Source organism: Scyliorhinus canicula, chromosome 1, assembly GCF_902713615.1.
Source record: "Scyliorhinus canicula chromosome 1, sScyCan1.1, whole genome shotgun sequence".
In the NCBI taxonomy this organism is placed as follows: Eukaryota; Metazoa; Chordata; class Chondrichthyes; order Carcharhiniformes; family Scyliorhinidae; genus Scyliorhinus; species Scyliorhinus canicula.
The window spans coordinates 147,518,423-147,531,109 of NC_052146.1; positions in this window are offsets into that span (position 1 = coordinate 147,518,423).

Here is a 12,687-nt window from a genome sequence, read left to right on the forward strand (position 1 = left end):
CATTTTCCAGTGCATGATGGAGAATATTCTGCGGGGGTTACTGTGTGTAGCAGTCTATCTGGAATATCTTGTTCACAGGAATTTCTGAACAGGACCTGGGTCATAACGTGGGTCAGGTCTTCCCTCGCTTTGCGGAGTCCGGCATTTGCCTCTGCAGAGCAAAATGCATTTTCACGCCCAAGAAGTGACTTATTTGGGTTGTTGTATGGGCTGGGAAGGCCTCCACCAGTTGAAGACAAAGTGCAGGCCGTCCAACAGGCCACAGCGCCGGAAGGCATGACAGAGCTCCGTTCGGCCCTGGGGCCCATAAATTAGTTTGGGAAATTTATCCCCGGCCTTGCAACTATGTTGGTCACCCTGCACAATTTATTAGAAAAGAACCAGGAGTGGATGTAGGGGGTGCTGCAGGAGAAGGTGTTCACTGAGGTAAAAAGGCAATTCACTTCTTCTCGGCTGTGAAGCCATTTTGATCCAGCTAAACCGGTCATGGTCACCTGTGATGCCTCGCTGTACGGTATCGGCGCGGTGTTCTCCCATTGGATGAGCAACAGCAAGGAGCTTCCGATCACTTTCATCTTGAGGACGGTGGCCGCGGCTGAGAGTAATTATGCTCAGACAGAGAAGGAGGGTCAGGCCATGGTCTTCGCCACAAAAATGTTTCACCAGTACATCTGCAGGCATTGTTTCATAGTATTGACTGATCACAAGCCGCTATTAGGGTTATTCAAAGACTCAGGGCCATTCCACCTATACTGCAGCCAGAATTGAATGATGGGTCCTTTCATTAGTGAAGTACGAATACATGCTGGGACGCAAATCGCAAACACTGATGCATTTAGTAGGCTCTCACTACCGACGAGGCCACTGAGGCCCCCCAGAGCCAACGAGTTTGTCGCTACTATGCCTTTCATGGTACATTGCCGGTCACGATGGCCTGGATACGTGTATGGACACAGACTGACCCCCTGTTGCTCAGAGTTCATCATATTGTGTTGTATGAGACCCAGCATCGCACCCTTCCTAGCGAACTGAAGGTTTTTACCTTGAAAATCGCTGCGTTCACCGTGGAGAACGGTATAGTCCTTCGGGGATGCTGGTTGTGGTTTCACACAAAGGAAAAGGCTGCATATTGGCAGATCTCCATAACGGACACCCCAGCGTGATTAAAGTGAAGACGCTCGCCTAAAGTTAAATGTGGTGGCCAGGATTGGACGTGGAAATTGGGCGGCTCGCCCAACAGTGTGCAGTGTGGCAGGAGCAACAGAAACTCCAACATGCGGCACTGCTTCATCCCCAGGAGTGGCCAGGTTGGCCGTGGGTACGTGTCCATGCCGATTTTGCAGGGATCCATGTTCCTGCCCCTCACAGAGGCGCACACAAAATGGCTGGACGTCCACACGGTGTCAACAATGGCTTTGATGATCAAGAAGCTCAGGCCCTCTTTTAGTACACATGGCATCACAGAAGTATTGGTCTCCAACAATGGAACACCGTTTACAAGTGCAGAGTTCGAAAATTTCATGCGGACGAATGGAGTGCACCACATATGCACTTCCCCTTGAGGCCCCTTGACACATGTTTGGGGCGCTTCCCTTTCTGTTACCACACCACTTCGCCAGCAGCGTGGCACTGGCGGAACTTCTCATGTGGCGTCGGTTTCAAACCCGCTGATGCACTATCAATTACGACGAGACGAGAGTTGAGTGTAATCGAGACTTTATTACGCAGAGATGTGTAGCCTCCCGCAGCTGCTGCCGGAGCCAGCAGGCAGGGATCTATCCCCGTACCTGTAGTACAGGATCCTTACCGTAATACACCTCATATGCGATATATATACAACAGTGGTGACTACCACACCCACCTCAGCCTGCCATTGCCCAATATTGGCGGGGAGGTGTGCCACAGGCAGGAACCACTGGGGTGTTGCCCTGATGTGAATGCTTCATCTAGATGATTCGTACCAGGCGACACAGTTCATGTGCGCAACTTTGGAGACGGTGCCAAATGGGTTCCTGGTACTATCATTTGAGAGACCGGGCCGGTGTTGTACTGTTGGGAATTGAATAGGCACCCCGATCATCTCTGCCCCATTGGAGCCCCATGGTAGGTGATCCCTTTTCGGATGAGCCGGAAAACCCCAGGCCACTACAGCACTGGTGCCGACCCACAGGAGACGTGACGCCAAGATGCCGAAGATTCTGACTCTTCAATGGCGGTTCAGTCATCAGACATTTCCGATGAGGAGTCCCCTGACAACCAACTGGCCACTGTGGTGCTGCTGTGATGTTCGATGAGGAAATGTCGGTCGCCAGTTCACTCTTACCCGTCTGGCCCTACTCTGACAATGCCCGAGTGGCAGCCAGGGGTTAAGAGGTGCGGAGCTCCTCCTCGTCCTCCTCCTCGTCCTCCGCCTCCTTCTCCTCCTTTGTCAGATGCATTTTTGGACTTTGGTCGGGAGGAATGTTGTCACACTCATGGGACCCACAGCGCCAGGCCGATTAGGCTCCCCATGAATCTCGTGGAGTATGAGCTTCCCTGTTAAGGGCGGTGGCCTTTTTAACAGCGGGAGAGGAAATCAGAGTATTTAAACCTGGCCTGAGCATGTGCTGTGCATAATGGTCCCTGCTGTGACTTGTGTACAAAGTCTTTTCATGCTTCTGCAAGTAAGACTTTTGTCCCCTACCCATCCTGTGTGGCTGCTTCTGTGAACTCAACACCTGAATAACATAAAGCTAGAAATATTTAATTCCCAGTCTCACTCTGCCTGAAGTCAATTATTGTATTTTCAGCCCCGCTTGGAATGGAGGTGGTACTTTATCCAGACCGTGGGTCATTTTGCCGGAAATGGAATGGGAGGGAGCAGTTCGGGATACCCGTTGAAGGAGGCCAACTGGATTTTCCCAGTCGACCCAGGTTTCTGGAGACAGTGGGGGGACTACTTTGCTGCCCGGGGCCAGTCTCCTAATGGCAGAGCTGGGGTGTGGGGAAGTAACCTGTGCTCCAGGCAGGCCTCAAGGCCTTCCCTGCCTGGCTGAATGCAGGTACAGCTGCAGGCCACCCTTTAGAGCAGGTCCCCACTCCCTTCCCCCCACCTCCTACAGTGGTGTCCTGGTTGCAAAGGGGTCCTAACCAATATTTATATCAGCCAACATCACTCAAAAGAGATTATCCCGTCATTATCACACTGCTATTTGTTATATTTCCACGTACAGATTTGTGCAAGGTCTCATATTTTGCATTGCATTATGGAAATTGGCTGCAATGTTTCCAACATTACACCATAAGACTACAATTCAAAGCTATGTGATTGTCTGGAAAATGCTTTGGACTGAGGTCATAAAAGGCATCAAATTGACACATGTTCTTTCTTTTCTTTCTAATTGCACAATAATCTGCTTTGTAGCCACACATTTCCGTTTCCTGCAGAAATAATCTGCATCACTTCACTGACACGCACTTCCCAGACTACCAAATCTTCAGATGCCCCAAAGAGGCCATCTGATAAATATCACACAGCACTTGCTGTCATCCTGTTCCTCAGTGCAACCTGACCACATCAGCCATGCACAATTGATGGTTTGAAAGGTGAATCGGTTAAGTGGGTGACACTTCACGACACTTTGGTTCACTCTTTTCCTGCCATCTGCCCATTCGAGAACAGGAGATGTGACATCTGCCCATTTATCTATCCACACCACTGTTCTAGGCCCCTAGCACTCCTTCTCTGTGAGACAGAAATGTACTTTGTCTAATCTAGTACACTGTGCATATTACGGAAGATGTGGGGCGAGATTCTCCGCAAATGTGGAGAATCGTAAAGGCTGCCGTGGGACAGGCCGTGACCCACGGCAGCCTTCACGGCCACTTCCGGGGACGATTCTCCCCCCCCCGGGCGGGACTAGGAGCGCGGCCCCTTGCGTCACGGCGGCGCGGCCTTGACGACGGTCGTCAAGGCCTCACGTCATGCGTCACGGCGGCTGACGCGGCCGATGCATCAGCCACGCATGCGCAGGTTAGACAACGCCAACCCGCGCATGCGCAGTTGCCGTCTTTCTCCTCAGCTGCCCGGCAAGACGTGGCGGCTTGATCTTGCCGGGCGGCGGAGGGGAAAGAGTGCGTCTGTTTTGGACGCTGGCCCGACGATCGGTGGGCACCGATTGCGGGCCTGTCCCCTCCCGAGCACAGTCGTGGTGCTACCGTGCCAATCGGGCCTCTAGATGCCCAGCGAGCAGGTGTGTTTGCTTCCGTGGTGAAACGGGCGTGGAGGGCCGGCCGCTCGGCCCATCGGCCTCGGAGAATCGCCGTTCGCCGTAAAAAACGGCGAGAGGCAATTCGTGGCGTGGGTCGGGTGTGGGGGAGAGGGAGAATAGCGGGAGGGCGTGAAAAATGTCGGGAGGCCCTCCCGCTATTCTCCCACCCAGCGTGGGGGGGGCGGAGAATCGCGCCCCGTGATCTCTACCACATTGGAGAAAACATCAGCAGAATAGCTGGGTACTTTGTTAAACAAATGTCCAAATGTGTGACTCTATTTGTATGTGAAAACTGCCTCTTTTTTCTAGTCTGACCTCTCTCATTAAGCATGTATACTATTTAAAAGTACCTCAACCCAAACAGCAACAATAATATCATGGAGAAAAAAATTGTTTCCTCCTGTTTTTGGATATGTGGGCCATGATTCGCAATCTGCCCCATCAGGTCCCATTGAGGCAGCATTTAAACTTAATCCTTCCTCCTAATTTCCATTGTTGCACTTCCAGCCAAGTGGAACTTGCACTGCTGGCTGGCTGAGCGCAGATCGAATTGGTGGCCCTGGCAACATGCAAGGGTAGCCTATGTTGCAGCCAACCTTTGGCTCTTAAAGGCAGCCTGTCCCTGTTAAAGGGAAGTTGACTGGAAGCAATGGAAACAAGAGAAACAGAGCACCAGGGAGGATAGAGAGTTCCCAAATTCACAGTGACCCAGTGATAGAAATTGATTCTGCAGGCTTTGGTGGCAGGAGGCCCTCAAGTAACAGCCTCAGTGGGGTATGGGAGCAGGTAGCAAGGCAGGCTCCTGCAATCTGGCCCTGTGGACGTGGCAGCATTGCCACAAGGAGTTCAATGGCCTCATACAGGTGATCACAGTCAGTGAATGTATCTTTACTTCTTCTTTGCAGCACCTTGCAAAACTGCAACCATTACCCCCTGAAAGGACAAGGGTAGCAGTTGCATGGGAATATCACCTCCTGCAAGCTCCTCGTCAAATTACTGTCCTGATTTGAAACTTTCATTGTTCCTCCATTGTCGCTGGACCAAAGTCCAGGAATTCCCTCCCAAACAGCACTGGATGGACCCACATCACATGCACTGCAGTGGTGAAGAAGGCACCTCACCGCCGCCTTCTCGAGGCTTAATAGGGATGGGAAATTAATGTTGCGCTTGCTAGTGATGCCTGCAAGCCTATGAATGGATTAAAAAACCAAGCACCTGTACACCACACTAGCAATCTCTCATGATACTCAATGCACAATACACCCATAATTTACCCATCAACAGTCTTCAAACAGATCCTAGTTTTAAACAAAATTCATTGACAGGACGTAGCCGCCATTGCCGAGGCCAACATTTGTTGCTTATCCGTTCAGAAGATGCCATTGAGCTGCCTTATCAATATGATGGTTAGATCCTCTCTTTACAGTGATGAAGATTGTCAGAGAATACAACAGGATACAGATAGGCTGCAAAATTGGGCAGGGAAATGGCAGATGGAATTTGTGAGGTGATTCATTTTGGTATGTCCAATTCAGTTGGGAGTGATAAAATAAATGGCAGAACCATCAGGAGCACAGAGACACAGAGAGATCTGGGCGTGCAGGTTCACAGATCCTTAAAAGTGGCAGCACAGGTGTCATCGTCATAGAATTTACAGTGCAGAAAGAGGCCATTCGGCCCATCGAGTCTGCACCGGCTCTTTGAAAGAGCACCCTACCCAAGGCCACATCTCCATCCTACCCCCATCACTCAGTAACCCAACCCAATGCTAAGGGCACTTCTGGACACTAAGGGCAATTTTGGACTCTAAGGGCAATTTAGCATGACCAATCCACCTAACCTGCACATCTTTGGATTGTGGGAGGAAACCGGAGCACCCGGAGGAAACCCACGCACACACGGGGAGAACGTGCAGACTCCGCACAGACAGTGACCCAAGCCGGGAATCGAACCTGGGACCCTGGAGCTGTGAAGCAATTGTGCTAATCACCATGCTACCATGTTGCCCACGTGGAAATGGTGGTAAAGAAATATATGGCATGCTTGCCTTCGTAGGACAGGGAATAGAGAATAAAAGCTCGAAAATTATGTTACAATTATATAGAACGTTGGTTGGGCTACATTTGGAATACTGTGCCCAGTTCTGGTCACCGCACTATCAGAAGGACGTGGAGGCTTTGGAGAGAGTGCAGAAAAGATTTACCAGAATGTTGCCTGGTATGGTGGATATTAGCTATGAGGAGAGATTGAATAAACTGGGACGAAAGAGAAAATGCTGGAAAATCTCAGCAAGTCTGGCAGCATCTGTCGGGATAGAAAAGAGCTAATGCTTCGAGTCCAATGACTCTCTGTCAAAGCTGGATAAACTGTGATTGTTCTCCCTAGAGAGACGGCGGCTGAGGGGCGACCTGATAGAAGTTTATAAAATTATTGGGGGTATAGATAGGGTGAACAGTTGGAGGCTTTTTCCCAGGGCGGAAATGACAATTACAAGGGGGCACAATTCAAGGTGAGGGGGGACAGGTTCACTGGAGCTGTGCAGGGGAAGTTTTTACACAGAGGGTGGTGGTGGCCTGGAATGCACTGCCAGGTGAGGTGGTTGAGGCAGATATGTTAGCGATCATTAAGACTTATCTGGATAGGCACATGAACAGACAGGGTATGGAAGGATACAGGTGGTTGGTCTAGATAGGACACGTGATCGGCGCAAGCTTGGAGGGCCAAAGGGCCTGTTCCTGTGCTGTATTGTTCTTTGTTCTTCTTTGTTCGAGATGGTCATTGTCTGGCACTTATGTGGCTTGAATGTAACTTGCCACTTGTCAGCCCAGCCTGGATATTGTTCAGACCTTGCTACATTTGGATATGAATTACTTCATTATCTAAGGAGTCGCGAATGGTGCTGAATGTTGTGTAGGCATTTCCACACATCCCCTAGTCTGACCTTATGATGGGAGGCAGGTCATTGATGAAGCAGCTGAAGATGTTTTGTTAATAATAATAATAATAATAATAATCTTTATTATTGTCACAAGTAGGCTTCCATTTATACTGCAATGAAGTTACTGTGGAAAAACCCCATTTACCACACTCCGGCTCCTGTTCGGGTACACAGAAGGGGAAGTCAGAATGTCCAATTCACCTGACAAACGTTTGGGACTTGTGGGAGGAACCGGAGTACCCATAGGAAACCCACGCAGACATGGGGAGAACGTGCAGACACCTAGAGGAACTACTGCAGTGATATCCTGGAGCTGAGAGGATTGACCTCCAACCACCACGACCATCTTCCTTTGTGCCAGGTATGACTCCAACCAGCGGAGAGTTTTCCCCCTGCTTCCCACTAACTTCAGTTTAGCTAGGGCTCATTGATGCCATACTCGGTCGAATGCTGCCTTGATATCAAGGGCAGTCACTCTCATCTCACCTCTGACATTCAGCTCTTTTGTTCATGTTTGAACCTGCGGATTTAATGAGGTCAGGAGCTGACTGACCCTGGCTGAACCCAAACTGAGTGTCGTTAAGCAGGATATTGTTAGTTAAGTGCTGATTAAAAGCATCGTTGATGAACTCTTCCATCACTCTAGGGGGGCAGCACGGTAGCATGGTGGTTAGCATAAATGCTTCACAGCTCCAGGGTCCCAGGTTCGATTCCCGGCTGGGTCACTGTCTGTGTGGAGTCTGCACGTCCTCCCCGTGTGTGCGTGGGTTTCCTCCGGGTGCTCCGGTTTCCTCCCACAGTCCAAAGATGATCGGGTTAGGTGGATTGGCCATGCTAAATTGCCCGTAGTGTCCTAAAATGTAAGGTTAAGAGGGGGTTGTTGGGTTACGAGTATAGGGTGGATACGTGGGTTTGAGTAGGGTGATCATTGCTCGGCACAACATCGAGGGCCGAAGGGCCTGTTCTGTGCTGTACTGTTCTATGTTCTTGCTGAGAGTAGACTGATGGGGCGCTGATTGGCCAGGTTGGATTTGTTCTGTTTCTGTGTACAGGACATACCTGGGCATTTTTCCAAATTGCTGGGCCGATGATAGTGTTGTTGCTGTACTGGAACATCTTGGTCGTGATTCTCCGAGTCCGCGCCGGGTAGGAGAATAGGCGCCGAAGCCGAAAATTCCTGCCACGCCGCTCTGACACCAGGAAATGAAATGAAAATGAAAATTGCTTATTGTCATAGGTAGGCTTCTCCGGCGACCAGAGAATCGGCGTAGGTCGTGCGCGTATGTTCGACACTGCGCCAGTTGGAGGCCATTGAAAGAGGCCGCTGCAGCGATTCTCCGCGGTCGACCGGCCAAGTTTCCGCCGAGTTCCGCCGGCGTGGTTCACATATGGTATCACCCGGTGTGAGCTCAAACCCGCGGCCACGGCGGCTGCACGGAGGGGGGGGGGGCGGGGCAATCAGGCTCCAGGGGAGGCCTCCATGATGGCCAGGCCCCGCAATCGGGTGCTACCGATCCGTGGGTGCGCGCGATCTGGGGGGGGGCTACTTTCTACCGTGCGGGCCTGCTGTGTCGCTACACCGTGCTGGAGCGGAAATGGCCACTACGAGTATGCATGGACTCACGCCTGCAGTGCAGGGCCGCATATCGGCGCTGGAGTTGCGTGGAGCACTCCGGCGCTGTGCTGGCCCCATGTAGGCCACTGAATCGCTGGGCTAAGAAGCCCGTTGATGTCGATGTGAAACACACCGGTGTTTACGCTGGCGTCAGCACTTCGCCGGTGTTTTGGAGAATCCCGGCCCTTGTTTAGAATCATATATTCACAGAAGTTACAGTGCAGAAGGTGACTATTTGGCCCATCGAGTTTGCACTAGCCCTTAGAAACAGCATCCTACTTGAGCCCACGCTTCCACCGTATCCCCATTACCCAACCTAACCTTTCGGACACGAAGGGGAAATTTAGCATGGTCAATCCACCTAACCTGCACATCTTTGGACTGTGGGACTGTGGGAAGAAACTAGAGCACCCGGAGGAAACCCACGCACACACGGAGAGAAAATGCAAACTCCACACGGACAGTTATCCGAGGCCGGAATTGAGCCCACTCCCTGGAGCTGTGAAGCAGCAGTGCTAACCACTGTGCCACCGTTAGGGCAATATAAGTTCTGGAGCCCAAGTCTTCAGGCCTATTGGAAGAATGCTGTAAGGGCCCACAGCCTTTGCAGAATCCAATGCCTTCAGCCGACGCTGGGGATGTCTGGAAGAGGGCGAGGGAGATCATCCACTCGGCACTTCTGGCTGAAGATTGTTGCAAATGCTTCAGTCCTATCTTTTTCACAGATGTGCTGGGCTCCTCCATCATTGAGGAAGGTGGTATTTGTGGATTTTCCTCCTCCAATGAGTTGTTTAATTGCCCACCACCATTCGTGGCTGGATGTGGCAGGACAGCAGAGCTGAGGTCTGACCTGTTGGTTGTCGGATCTCTTAGCTCTGTCTATCACTTGCTGCTTATGCTGTTTGGCACACAAATAATCCTGTGTTATAGTTTCAGATACACACCTCACATTTAGGTATGCCTGATGTTGCTCCTGACATGCTCTCCTGCGCTCTTCATTGAACCAGGGTTGATCCCCTGGTTTGGTGGTAATGGTAGAATGGGGGATTTGTCAGATCATGAAGTAACAGATTTTGGTTGAGTACAATTCTGTTGTTAATGGCCTCCAGCACCTCACGGATGTACACTATTGAGTTTCTAGATTTGTTGGGAATCTGTCCCATTCAGCACGGTGGTAGTGCCACACTACACGATGGAGGATATCCTCAATATGAAGACGGGACTTCATCTCCACGATGGCTGTGCGGTGGTCACTCCTATTGATACTGCTATGGGCAGATGCATTTGCAGCAGGCAGGTTGGTGAGGTTGAGTATATTTTACCCACTTGTTGGTTCCCTCACCACCTGCTGCCGTCACAGTCTAGCAGCTATGTCCTTTCCGACCCGGCTAGCTTGGTCTGTGGTGGTAACACTGAGTCAATCTTGGTGACGGACATTGAAGTCCCTCAACCAGAGAATATTCTGTGCCTTGCTACCCTCAATGCTTCCTCTAAGTGGTGTTCAACATGGAGGCGTACTGATTCATCAGCTAAGGTAGGATGGCACATGATAATCAGCAGAGAACATTCTTGTCCACAGAATCATAGAATTTACAGTGCAAATGGAGGCCATTCGGCCCATCGAGTCTGCACCAGCTCTTGCAACGAGCACCCTACCCAAGGCTACATCTCCACCCTATCCCCATAACCCAGTAACCCCACCCAACACAAAGGGCAATTTTGGACATTAAGGGCAATTTAGCATGGCCAATCCACCTAACCGGCACATCTTTGGACTGTGGGAGGAAGCCGGAGCACCTGGAGGAAACCCACGCACACACGGGGAGAACGTGCAGACTCTGCACAGACAGTGACCCAAGCCGGGAATCGAACCTGGGGCCCTGGAACTGTGAAGCAATTGTGCTAACCACTATGCTACCATGCTGTCCCCACTATGCTGCCGTGCATAGTGTTTGATCTGGTGCTCTGAGACTTCATGGGGTTCAGAGTCGATGTTGAGGACTCCCAGGGCAACTCCCTTCTGGCTTTACATAGAATATAGAACATACAGTGCAGAAGGAGGCCATTTGGCCACTCGAGTCTGCACCGACCCACTTAAATCCTCACTTCCACACTATCCCCGTAACCCAATAACCCCTCCTAACCTTTTTGAACACTAAGGGTAATTTAGGATGGCCAATCCACCTAACCTGCACATCTTTGGACTGTGGGAGGAAACCTGAGCACCCGGAGGAAACCCACGCAGACACGAGGAAAACGCGCAGACTTCCCACAGACAGTGACCCAGAGGGGAATCGAACCTGGGACCCCGGCGCAGTGTGCACCCCTATGCCATCACCTCTGCTGGGTATGTCCTGCTAGTCATAGCATTTACAGTGCAGAAGGAGGTGATTCGGCCCATCGAGTCTGCATCGGCTCTTAGAAAGAGCACCCTTCCCAACCGCACACCTCCACCCTATCCCCATAACCCACTAACCCCATCCAATACTGAGGGCAATTCTGGACACTGAGGGCAATTTAGCATGGCCAATCCACCTAACCTGCACATCTTTGGGCTGTGGGAGGAAACCGGAGCACCCGGAGGAAACCCACGCATACATGGGGAGAACGTGCAGACTCCGCACAGACAGTGACCCAGCCGGGAACCGAACCTGGGACCCTGGAGCTGTGAAGCAATTGTGCTAATCACTATGATACCGTGCTGCCCTAGTGACAGGACATTCCCCGGAATAGTGGTGGTGGTGTCTGGGGCATCATCAATAAGGTATGATTCTGTGAGTATGATTATGTCAGGCTGTTGCTAGGTGATCAAAGTTTCAGTAGGAGATCATTTCGGGAACAGTGATCATAATTCTGTAAGTTTTAAGCTGCTTGTGGAAAAGGACAAGAGTGTTCCTCAGGTGAAGGTGTAGACTGGGGGAGGCTAATTACAACAGCATTAGGCAGAATCTGGAGAATGTTGCCTGGGCGATGCTGTTTGAGGGAAAATCAACATCCAGCATGTGGGAGGCTTTCAAATGTCAGTTGATTAGAATTCAGGACCGGCATGTACCTGTGAGGACGGAAGATAAAGGTGGCAAGTATAGGGAACCCTGGATAATGAGGGATATTATGAATCTTGTCAAAAATAAAAAAGAAGCGTTTGTAAAGTCTAAAAGGCTTAGGACAGATGAAGCCCTTGAAGAATATAAAGCAAGTAGGAAGGAACTTAAGGTAGGAAGGCTAAAAGAGATCATGAAATGTCATTGGCAAACAGGATTAAGGAAATTCCTAAGGCAATTTATACATATGTAAAGAACAAGAGGTTAGCCAGAGAAAGGGTTGGTCCATTCAAGGATATTGGAGGGAATCTATGCATGGAAAGAAAGGAAATGGGAGAGATACTAAATAAATACTTTGCCTCAGTATTCACCAAAGAGAAGGCCTTGAAGTATAGGGTAGAGTGTGTCGATATTCTGAGTCATGTTGACATTAGTCACGAGGAGGTGTTGGACATCTTAAAAAGCATTAAAGTGGATAAGTCCCCAGGGCCTGATGGGATCTACACCGGAATACTGTGGGAGGCAAGCGAGGAAATTGCTGGGGCCTTGACAGTAATCTTTGTATCCTCATTGGCTACAGGTGAAGAGTTCCAGGGGACTGGAGAGTAGCCAATACTGTTCCATTGTTTAAGAAATGCAGCAGGGATAATCCGGGAAATTATAGGCTGATGAGCTTTACGTCAGTGGTAGGGAAATTATTAGAAAAGTTTCTTAGAGACAGGATTTACTCACATTTGGAAACAAATGGACTTATTAGTGAAGAACAGCATGGTTTTGTGAAGGGGAGGTCGTGCCTCACTAATTTAATTGCGTTTTTCGACGAAGTGACAAAGATGATAGATA